Genomic DNA, 11064 nt, shown 5'->3' with positions numbered 1-11064 from the left:
TCTTTCCACGCAACGAGAAATAATACCAAACAACACAGAAATAAACACATTAAGGTGCAACTAAAGAATTGCATTGCACAAAAAAAAGATCTCCTCCCAATTTAAGGGAAGGAAAAAAACAAGCCCAAAATCTTCCCCTGTCCATGTTGTATGTCCACGCTTCAAAGATGTTGGTGGTAGAGAGACGCGCGCGTAGAGAAACCGCAGCGGCAGCCATTTCGCTCGCGTCCGCGATATGTTCCGGCCGCAACCACCACCATCTCACCATCAGCGCCTACTCATTCCACGCACTGGTTTCATTTGTGTGTGTGTGCGTGCGGAGTGCGTGACGGAGCAATAAAACATGTTCGGGATGGTGGTGGTGGTGGTGGTAGCACACTGTATGTTGCCTACATGACGAACGTACACCCCAAAACCACCACTGTGTGTGTGTCTTTCTCTTTCCATAATCCGCTGGGGGAGTGTAGTGCTCGCGACGCGCTTCACCGCGTAAATCATTGAAGGGTGGTGGTGGTGGTGGTGGTTGTAGTGGTAAGCGCGGGACGCGGCAACGCGTTTAGTGTATGCGTGTGGGGAGAAACGAAAAGACGCGTTTCAGCGCATATATGAAACCAATTGGCTGCGTACGTTTAGACTGCAGTCATGGCTGCGTGCTGATAGTAGCAATAGCAATATATTACTGTTTGCAGGTTAATTAATACAATAAAAAAGGACAAGGAAATGATTTTGATTTCATGATTTAATAACCCATTTCCCGTTCCCTAAATAAATCATTTATACCAATCAAACTCAAATTCTACACAAAAACATCATTCCAAACAAAACCGCTCTAAGAAGCGGCACTTTCACTCACCGGGTGTGTTATTGTTTATGAAATCACGTCTCACTCTCACTTCTACTAAACAACGTTCTCTTCTTCTTCGCTCCCCTTCTGGTAATGGCTATGATTCTTGAGGAAGGATGCGCGCAACAGCCACCCTACCGCCCTTCTTTAGGGTAGGAAGAGAAGGGGGCGTCGTGTGATGGGGGATTCAACGATGACTTTCTTCGAGCTATGCTCCAAACACTCCACACACCTTTCACACACACTCTCACTTCCACTTCCACAAACGGTGCACCGGTGTGCACACAATCAGTAAATACAGCTACACACACACACGCGAGCGCGCGCGCTTTTTCTCACGGCGATTCGCAACGAGCAATAAGGTTGAAAAAATGTGACCGAACCAGAAAAAAACGGATGCAACACACGATTGCACTTTTATTTTGCTTCTTGCCGAAAGCAAACTTCTTCGCGTTTTCCCACTTTAACGCGAGACACTAAAAACGTACCACGTATACACGCGCGCGCGGGAAAACAAGAAAATACACACACCAAATTTTCGCTGCGTTTATAATTCACTGCACACACGACGCGATTTTCTTTTTTGGCTGCATTTACTTACTACTCACACTTTCACTGGTAAATTTTTGAATTTATAGGGAGAGTGATCGCGCGCGCGGAAGGCGGATTTTTAATACAAAAAAACTGCACTTGCACACCACGGCTGAAACGCGGCTACAGATTTATTTAAAACGCTGCTTCTCTTCTGCGGCACACATTTCTGTAAAATAAATTGAAATATAAATTGTACATTAGTAACAATTAATGTAGACATTCACCAAAAAGAAATGCATTTTTGCTACTTGTTTCGATTGAACGCTGATAATGATGCGGGTGTGCAGCACGGTGCATTAGAGTAACGAACACCCCCAACCCCTACGTAGCATGCACCACTACCCACACCACCAATAAAAGACAAATCATCCACAGCGAGTGAGAGAGCGAGAGAAGGCACAAGAAGGAAAAAAGAATGCGTTCTATACCGCAACCATACTCTTCTCTCTCACGTCAGTTTCGTATTGTACAAACCGCTCATAATCGAAGTAAGCGATGGAAGCAAGCGGTGGTGGTGCTGCATATAATGTTTATGTGTCTGTTTCTATGGGGGCGCCCTTTTCCAAACCCTCGTCTTCTTTTAATGCTTCGCTTCTCTTCCTACATGTTTCGGAACGATTCCAATAATCATGTTGGTTTGGTGACGACGATTAGCCCCGACCAGCGTATTGCGTGCGCGCCCGTGTATATGTATGCGCCTCTTTCCGTTAATGGTAGTGGTGTGGTGACGGGTAGTGACGCGCACGCTCTCCCCTTCCTTTTCACTCCGCACCCTTACCCCGTAAGGGATGAAAAATACGAACACTGTGTGCCGGGGCCCCACCCCAACCAGACTGCACTTGTATAAACCAGCATTCAAACACACGCACACGGACACACTCCCTTCGTTTTCCTCACCGTAATGGCTTCCTAGCAGAGGGATAAATTTTATTCAAAGAAAAAAAAACCCAAATGCAGGTTTTGGGAAACATTTTACAAAAGTTTACAAACAGGCAATGGGAAAACAAAACAGTCCAAACGCAATCAACTTTACGTAAAATTGTATCCCGTTTCTTCGCATCCATATGTTACCCACATATTTGGGTGTAGTGCAACATTGACAAACTGTTCCTGCTGGTAGGTAAAAGACAGAAAACAGCCCATTTAAAACCACCCCAATCATCACATCCGATTATAGCAGAAAATGTAAAATATGATAATAATAACTGTGCACATGACAGTTTTTAATCCGCCATTTTTAATCACCCCCAACTGAGGGTAATTTAAATAAAACGAAACAAAATGCATGTTTGCCTTCGCGGGGGTTGTTAAAATAAAATTAGAATTGTAGAGTGCACAAGCCACATATACACATTCCCACAAAATGCATTATGCACAAAATTTAATAAGAATTTTTTAATGTAAATGACATTATGGTCCCAAAGCGGGTCAAAGTAATTCAACTTCACTGGGATGCATACATTTTATAAAAATATTAATTTTTATAGTACATTTTTGGTCGAAAATGTACCCTGCCTGCCTTCTCATACCCCGCACCATAGGGTATAGCATAAGAGTAAATGGGACCGAGACAGGTTTCAGCCCCTTCCCCGGGGAGGGGGTTGGGGTACATTCGCCTGCCTATGTGTTGGAGGTGTGGTGTAAAATATAAATTCTAAATCTATTTTTAAACACTCTTCCTCCGCTCGGATCCCCAGCATAAGGGAGCCTGCCGTGATGAGAGCGCCGCGAGAGAGGGAGATAGAGAGAGGAATTTAATTTAAAAAAAAACTTCATCAGAGCAAAAATTAAATGACAAATTAAAATCGATTTTGAATGGTTTGCAAAATGTTCATTCTTTTCGAAGAAAACGCATTCAAAAACGCTTTCACTTTTACAAAAATAAAAGAGAAAAATACGATGTAATCTAGTAGGTCGTTCCTTATAGCAATGGTATTCTATGCATCGCTCGATGTGACCATCGAAAAATACAATCCAAGGAAGCGCGACGGGAGCTTTGTTTTGGGGGAAAACGCACTTTTCTCCCCGTGGATTAGACGACAGAATGATGTGAAGAAGTGTACGATACCAATTCACCAGAACTGCAGCACACACACACACGCGCGCACTTGCGCTTTAACAGGGTGGATGACGACGATGATGATGGGAAGATACGCGCAGGGGGTGTTCGGACACAACGCAATTACCTCACACCCTCTAAAAATGCATCAAGTTACGAATTCTGTCGCAAAGGTAGACAACATCGCCTAGCCTTAATCGAAGCAACAAACCAAAGCAAAAAAGGCAGCCAACGACAACAACAAAATACGGATGGATGGTGCTCTGCTGGTGGGTTTAAACTGTGTAACATGTTAACAAACAAAAAAAGAAGCACGCATACACATACACCTAGACTTTTACCATTCCTTTCCTCAAATACGGGGTACACAATCGAAAGTCAACTCCGTGCCACCTCTATACCCTTATCAGCCCACTGCACGACAGACTGGTGCACTGCTGCTTAAAGGGCGCAGGTAGTGAAGGAAAAAAAAACACACACCCAACCCAGGCACAAATGGCGACGCGCACTTCTCCCTTGTGCCGCGCACACAACACACAACTGTACAAACGGCAGAACGGCAGAAAGCAAGCGAAAGGAGCGCTCGCCTCTGATCTTTAAACACACCACCGCGCGCGCGCCTTCAGGGAAGGGAAAGTGTGCGGGTCCCCGGGGTCGTCGTCATGTGCGCGACGCCCTCCTCTATAGGTAAAAGTAGCAGAAAGCAGCAGTAGCAGGCACAAGCTCTAGCCCAAAAGATATTGTACACTAGGCACCAGCAATAATACGAACAGCAATAGCAACAACAGCACCAATATCTGAACTCACAGAACACGAAAATCCTAGACGGCGGTGCGCGGCAGAGTGTGGTGAGAAACTGCTCTCTAAACCCGCGCCGCGATCGCTTCGAACCTGAGAGCGGCGACGACAACGCCGACGATGACGACGACAGCGCGACGACGGCGAGAGGGTTCGGAGAACGAACCGACCATACCGTGAGCGCGAGCGAAAGAGAGAGAGCACGCGCATCGGGGGAATCGATGCACAGTGTGGCGAATAGCAGAGTGAGTGGAAATAACAAACATTGCTATATTTCGTCTGCCACCTGATTTTATTCGACTGTTGATCTGCTACTCGAAAAGTGATTCGAGGTGCACTGGCACTTTTTTTTTCAAGCAATGGTACTGCCCGTTTCTACAATAGCCAATAGAGTAATAAAATATCGCGCCTGAGAACTTATTACCGGATGACCCAGCAAGATACAACAGCCAGAAGTGGCTTATTAACAGGTCTGTATGCAGTGTAATATTGTTACACACCCTGAACTTTTTCACAACTAAAAAAAGGCGGACAATTAGTTAACATAGAATAAAAAAGATTATTCCTTCGTATTCATATTTCATTCCAAACAATTCCCATGGTGCAAAGTGACGCTCTGACATCACAGCTTCTTTGCCTCTCTTTTCTCGCTCGCTCCTACGCGCTAGCAAGGCGGGAGCATGTTTTCTTTACCATTCTCCGATCCATCCCTTCCTATCACTCGCGCACACCGGCAGGATGGGCCCGGGTTCCGTTCTACCGAAGAGGAATGCGCGCACACTCTGCTCTGCTCTCGCACTTCAGTGGAAGAAGAGCGGTGTGCGTATGCGCGCGCGCGCGCGGTCCCCTCGCTCTCATGCTCTCTTTCACTCCTGCGCTGCGGCGCTTCAGAACGCGCCACAGGGAGAGACAGCGACAAGGGTGCGCGTCGTTCAGCAGCGCCAACCATTCCAAGATTCGTGGTCCGCAACCGGTTCCGCGGTGCGCGCGCGCGCGCTCTTCCTTTCCACACGCTCTCTCTCTCTCTTTCTCTCTCTTCTGCATACATTTTTCTCTGCTCATTCGACCGCGTTCAACCGTGTCGATTTTTCCGTTCTTTTTTCCTGCTTCCCTCCTTTTTTTTAGTGTCATTTATGCACACTTTCAAGTTTTAACAACCCCTCGAGACGAGAATAAAATAAAAATTCCCCACACGCGAAACACCGTACACCGTCGTGGTGCAATAAAGCATAAGCGCGCAACATTGTTTCACCCCTTTTCCAGTGTACACAAAAAAAATGCAGTTGCACTTGCATACCCAACGGGACAAACTTCCGACTGGCGTGGGTTGAAAATCCTGCTCCCGACCGACAGAGGAAAAAAAAGTTCTCCTTCACTCCCACCCGACCATCGAAACAAAATTAACTAATTTAAATAGTTAACACTTATTTCCCCAAAGTACGCATACATTTCGTCTACAGTACATTCGTCTTGCGAGCGAAAACTGCAAGTGATGTTGGGCCCACCTCTAGTCTAGGCGGCGCAGTGGTAGACCCAACGCATATCGGTTGTTCAGCAAAAATAAAAGCGAGCTGATGAGTCGCCATGTCGCAGCAAGCCGACCTACCACCACACATTCATGCTTGTTCAAACATTCATACTCACATACGCACGCACACATATTCGTCCGCTCGCGTCCCCAGCGCGACAGTTCAATCATTACTTCTTCTTTTCCCTTCCCTTCTTTAGTGTCGCTACCCCTTATACCCGCGCCGGGGTAGAGTATCTTTTTACAACGCGGCGACGCGCCTGCTGCGATTAACCCTCTCGCTCGATGGTGCGCGGTGTTCGGCCGATGGTTGATTTTCATTACATTTGCGCTCTCTCGCTCCCTCTAACATGTGTGTGCGAGATGCGTCGTCGTCGTCGTCGAGACGCCCGCATAGAAATAAAGGCAAAGAGAGAACCGGATTTTTCGACCCCAGAAACAGTATCCTAGGAAGAGCCCCGGCAATGTAAACACACAGCAACACACATTTTCAACATCACCGATGTAAACGACAAAGACAGAAAGACAATAGACGACTTATTAGAGTGGGACAACATTCACTCACACACATTCTCGGAAGGCGTGCGCATACCTTACAGCCACCCCAAAACGACCAACCTTCTCAACCAGATTCACATTGAGGAAGAGAAAAATGTCCTTGGGCTTAGGAAGAAGGCCAGCAAGCCAGCCAGCCACACGGAGAGAGAGCGAGCAGCAATCAAAGCAATAAAATTGCAACCACCCGGTGCCAAAAACGGTGCACACGCACACGCACCTTTGCACAAGGGGTGGTGGGGTTAGGGGGAGGGGGGAGCACGCAAGCACAAAGAATCAGCACTAATCGATGAAACACCAGCACTCCATCTAAGCGCGACTGGCACCTCGTACCAAATGGAATTCTATTCTTGCAGAGCACCCAATGAATAAATTGAACCAATGAATCAACCACACACAAATCTGCTACCTGTCCCGGTCCGGTGGTGGTCTTTTGGCAGCTCAGCATGTGTCACAGAAATAAACAAAAACTGTGATGCAGATCAGGTGTTCGAGACCAATTTCAGTGTCACAGTTGTAGGAATGTTTGAACCAATGGTTGCTAGACGAAAAATTTTCATGTGCTGAATTCTGCCTGACATCCTTGCTGACCTTGATCTTTAACCTCACAACTAGGCTTTTCCAATCATTCGAATTCCTAAAACAAATTGACGAAACAAAAAAATCTTTCACGGTGCAAGAGATAGAACGCAGAGAATGAATTTTGCTAGGCTTCTTAGGGATGTTGTTTAATGCAGTTATCTGGACAATTCATATCCGTCTAAGAATCGTTCATATTATTTTATCGTTTTTTTCCATAAAACAGGAATGTACCGGACAACTCATTCTATAGGCCGAGAAGCGATACACAGACAACTCTTTATTTATTTTACTTGAATTTTCCCATAGCTGCGAATGGAGGCCACGGACCAAGACAAGTTTTGGGTCCATAGCAGTCGTTGGTGGAACATGCGGTAGGACTTTTCCATGCAAAAAGCAAAGCAATTGTAGGATCGCTACTAGAACATATTATAACAGTCAAATTGGAAAGTAAGGTTTCCGTCGGTACAGACTAAATATGATTTACTACCTTAGGCATGACATCGACTCATACTTTTAATAAACACAGACAAGTACAAGGAAGTAAATGAAAGAATGAAGTTACATAATAGCCAATGCCCATGAACGAATCTAACGATATTAATACAGTCGTTTCGCAAATGGAACTATAACGATCACACTTAGGATTAAAAAGATCGCGAAACATACGATATTTGTGTACTTATGGTTCTTGCAAAAGGGCAGTCCCGTTGGTGTACTTGGTAGTGGTGCCGACAGGAACGATCCATAGTTCCATCCGGACTGATCCCCTTTACACAGGACTTCCTATCCAACTATGTGTAAATAAAGTAAAAAAAAAAATTGTGGCAGGCATATAGGCCTATTGAGCTCGTAGTGCTACTAAAGAAGAAGCTTCATCCAAGAAGCTCATGATTAGGATAGAAATTCCCTATTTCCCGTACGCTCTGTCGAAATGTGGCCTTCGAAACCAGGAGTACATCTTATACAAGGATGTCACTATTTTCCTTGCCACTTGCCATTCCTGGCTTTCTGTGATTTTATTTACCCGTAAGTCCTGCGTACGGGGGATTTGTCCGGCCCGTTCGTGTGATGACCGGCGCCGCAACCATCATGCCACTGGGCCGCCCAGGAAGCATCTTATTCAAGAAGAAATATAATTAATTTAAAAATAAAAAAATAAATTTCGTTTCAAAGTTACAACCAAGTTGGTTTAGTAACTAAACCACTATGAGCCAGTTTAGGTGCAGTTCGTTCTTGTTTGTAAGTATTAAAATGTTGTACTTTACAATATTTTGCCTTAAATGAATTGTTTTAAGTTTTTCAGAATTTCCTTTTTTGTAATACAAGTTACCCATAGCAGGAGTCTTCTTATAGTCTGTTCTGAGGGCATTTTTTGTCAAGAATGAATTCCAGTTTGGAGGTATTGTTGCTTCTTGCATTATTGACTACACAGCAAGACCAGAGATAACCAAGCATTAGACCACCTTCACACAGCAGTTCTGATTACACATGTGGCTCTACACGACCATGCGAGTTCGCCGGTAACTGACCTAGCAGGCAGCGCTTAACATGAAGAAATGTTTGATGCCACCAAGCATGCATTTACTTTACCATCTGCCGTCTTCTAGGAAAATCGGGAATACGACCATCACATTAGCGATGCAATAGCTGGGCACAGAATCTTCAATCACACACAAACACGTGAATGCATCACTAGTCACACGAGCATAAGATGGGGGGGGGGGGGGGGGGGGGTGGATTTTTCACAGGGAGCTCATACATCATCACTACCCGCCCAATTGCTCACTGCTGAAAACTCTCGCGAAAACAAGCGACACATACGCTCCAAAACACATACACACGACATTGTGTGCTCGCGGCAGCGAAGAAGATGACAACGGGTGCCCACCTCACCAACGCGCGGGTGCTTGTGTTATTCAACGCCAGGGAATGAAGAGAGAGAAAGAAAGATAGAGAGCGAGGCATATGCAGAACGAATGGGAAGACGCAGGCGCGTTCTTAGCATGCGGGCAAACTAGTTGCAAAGGGTAGAAGTCTCCTTCTTAACAGGGAGGTAAGTAAGATAAAGCGATGCGAAATGTCGCCATTATGGATGACCGGATCATTCGGGACACACTGCCCAAGTGCTCGGTCGCCAAAAAGGGCTAAACGGGAAGCTGCGGAACAATTTTTCGTCCCGATTTTTTTCCTTTTTATGAAAATTCGATCTCACACTTTTTCCGGTTAAGGTCTCTTTGTCCCTCTCTTCAATAAAGGTACGCACAGCTCTTTGCACTCCACACGTACATCATGCCTGGCCTGCTAGACTGCGCATGTTCTAAAGTATGCCAACCCCCCTGAAAGTGAAGAAGAAAAGTATACATACAAGGAAAGTGGGAGAACGCACGCGCCCCCCAAGTGTGTCTGTGAAAAACCGGAACAAGGGAGCGAAAAGCTGTGAAGCAAAAATAAAATTTAACACACTTTTTCTACGGTTGTGGGACACAGCGCTGGGGTAACCATATCTCCACGCTAGAATCAAGTAGTCACAGTCAACAGAAGGGGGAGGACTACAGTCCAGCAGCGAAGGTGGCAATCACGGTGAAACCTTATTTTGCTTCTTTTCCAGGTTTCTAACACTCTGGTGCGAATTTTGTTCGCCGGGTGATAATTATTTTACCGAACATTGAACAAGACACCGTTCTCCTTCTCTCATATCTCGTGGACCAGCATTCACGACGAAACCCCATACAATAAGGACATGTGAATAATCTGAAGCATATGCGATTCGAAACCACAGGAGACAGAAAAATCGCGCCCTTTTTCTTCCCCACGATTTTGTTTCTTTGGTACCAAGCGCCACACAAAACGTTGAACAACAATATCCAACACACACACCGCGATATTACAAAGGTCAAGGAAGTTACACGATTGTTAACCAGCATCTTAATGCATTTTACACGCACGCACACGCCGTCACACACAAAAATTCATATAGGGCGCGTTCGCTACTCTCAAAAACAGTGCCCCGCCGCTTGACAGCAACTAATTTGTTTACGCGCCCGTATGACGACAGCCAGACGTTGATAAGATAAATAAAACACACCCACCATTCTTGTGGAACATAATAACGCATAACTGCCACACACAATAGAAACAAACGAAAGAAAGAAAAAAAAAAAACACATCGTCCTCAGTTGGGTGAAGAAGGCGCGCAATTAACAAAACAACAATATAGCGGCACACAGGTGGGAAATAATGAGAAAACAGCGTAATATTCCCGCTACTTGCACACTTTACACACTTCTAACGAGATTGTCCATGCCTACTAGGAAAGGATTTACGAGACGAGACAGAACACAAACTGTCAGATGGTGATGCAAAACGGGCTACTAGACACGCCGGCAGATAATTTCCACATAATTGCTTCACGTGGTTCACTTTCCTTCTTGCTACTGGCCCTAACAAACCCCTTTAAACGGTTACTGCTGCCTTAGTCTCCAAATGTAAATAACCGTAACGCAAAACGCACCACTTTCACACCACAGTTTCGTTTTTCTTCCTCACTTTTCCAAGATTATTTTCACCTGTACCAAGCGTTGGGGAACCGGCAACAAAACCCGCCTTTCAAATATGCGACCCTACATTGTGCTCTCGGTGCTGCACTTTCTGCCTGTGCCCTTCGCGAGGGGTGTAAGCGTGTGCAGCCGATGCCGAAATGTACCTCTTTGTGTTTCACCGTCCGCGGAAAGTGAATTTGTACCGCGCGCTCGTTTAAAAGGTTAACATACTTTTCAAAACCCGCAACACACCGGGATAGCACACCGGCAGGGCAGCAGCAGGCTGGCTGCTGTGTATTTTAGGGCTGGGTTCAGTAGGATGATTATTTTTGCTTCTTTTTTTCCTTTCAAGCACCGCGCTACTAGCCGGAACCGACCCGCGCTGACCGACACCGACTACTAGATTGGTGTGCGAGGTGATGTACAGCACCAAAAGGAGCCGCCGCCAGGACCAGTCCGGAAAACAGAAGCGAAAAAAAACATATTGGAAGTATTCAGCAAAAAAGGTTCCCCTTCCTCCCCCACACGCATAACAACACTAACGAGAAAGAGATCCTTTTTTCCT

The sequence above is a fragment of the Anopheles marshallii genome, chromosome 3 (genome assembly GCF_943734725.1).
Source record: "Anopheles marshallii chromosome 3, idAnoMarsDA_429_01, whole genome shotgun sequence".
NCBI lineage: Eukaryota > Metazoa > Arthropoda > Insecta > Diptera > Culicidae > Anopheles > Anopheles marshallii.
The sequence above is the reverse complement of the archived record's forward strand: the minus strand, read 5'-3'. Positions refer to the sequence as shown.